Genomic DNA, 1,578 nt, shown 5'->3' with positions numbered 1-1,578 from the left:
TGAGAAAATCATGTAGATGATGATCACTTTCTGCAGAGTATTTGCTGAGAATTTATCTCTGATTTTTTTCAGACTCTGAATGTGCTGAGCTACAGCTCTTGCCTTCTTTGTCTGAGTGAAGATATATGATTTTCAAATGAGTCTTTTATTGAAGTGTATATTCAATCAACAAAGTGCTGACTTCTGTTCAGTGGTGGCAGTAATAGAGTGAACAGTGAGATTCTCAGACACAATTATTGCTGATACTTCATTATATTACTTTCTTATAAGATGGATCATCTCAAGTTTCTCTGATATGAAGACCATTTTGTTTATCTCCTCTCATCTCAGAATACTATGTATATTCTAACTGAGAAGGATGGTATTGTTGTCAAGTGAATGGGTTGCCCATCAGATGTTCAGATCATTCATATAATTAAAATGCAATTTTGAGTTTTGTCACAGCAGCTCTGTCAGATACAAAAGGAATAATATTGATGATAAAAAAGATTTTTATGATGTGCCACATTGCATCTGATATGCTGCTGTAATGATTCTCTTCAGCTGAATCTGAGCTTTGTGTTCAGTGAGGAAATTGTCAATGAGCTGTAGCAGCTTATATAACCACCTTTGCTGTGCCATCTGCTGAAGCAGCTGTCTGTGCAGCATAGTATCAAAGGCACTCTGCACATTTATTGTGATTATGAACACTTTCTTGTTTTTTGTGAAGGCTGCTTTCATCTCATAAATAAAAGCAGCTATCAAATTCATTACAGATCATCTGAGCAGTGCCTCTTAATGCTGTGAGCTGACTATGCTGTGAATGAGTGCTGTGTACACCAGTTGCCTTGCAATGATATGTTCCAGCCCTTTGAAGATTACTGAAAGAAAAGTGATGAGCTTTCAGAAGTGGACTGAGCTTCTATTCCTCTTATCTATCTTAAATATCATTGCCATCTCTGCCAGTTTCTAGGCTCGCGGGAAGTGGCAGAGCCGAAGGCAGCAGTTGTATATTGCTGTATAAAAAGAGACACATGCTGCCAGCATGCTTTGAGCATCTGCATTGTGATTCCATTTGTGTCTGGGGAGGTGCTCTATATCTCAATCATGTTGCACTCCATCTCCTCCATTTCAATCTGGGGGTTTTAGAGCAGGTTCTTCATGCCACTTCAGTGCTTATCATTCAGTGAGTTATACTTCAGATTATTAACTGAGTTGTATCATTTCAGAATTGTTTGCTGAAATGTTTCAATTTTAATGACTGTCTCTTTTATAATCTGATCTTCAATCATCAAAGGAGGTGCTCTGAGGTCGAGTTTCAGCTTATATCATATCATCATCTGATATAGATCTCTACTATCTCTGACTTCATTGATCATCTGCTTTCAGTATACATGCTTGGTTTTGTGCATTGTGTTCTTGAACTGGTGCTTCGCAGCCTCTGTCTGATGAGTGATGAGCTCTCAGTGTGCTCTTCAGCAATCTGCTGTTTATTAAAAAGCTGTGGTTTGTTCTTATTGAACTGGCTTACTAACTGTCTGAGCTGCAGTCAGAAGACTCTGAATGAAGTGCTGAGTCAGATCATCATGCTGTGCCACA

The sequence above is a fragment of the Histoplasma capsulatum genome, genomic scaffold (genome assembly GCF_000149585.1).
Source record: "Histoplasma capsulatum NAm1 scaffold_7 genomic scaffold, whole genome shotgun sequence".
Classification (NCBI taxonomy): Eukaryota; Fungi; Ascomycota; class Eurotiomycetes; order Onygenales; family Ajellomycetaceae; genus Histoplasma; species Histoplasma mississippiense.
The sequence above is the reverse complement of the archived record's forward strand: the minus strand, read 5'-3'. Positions refer to the sequence as shown.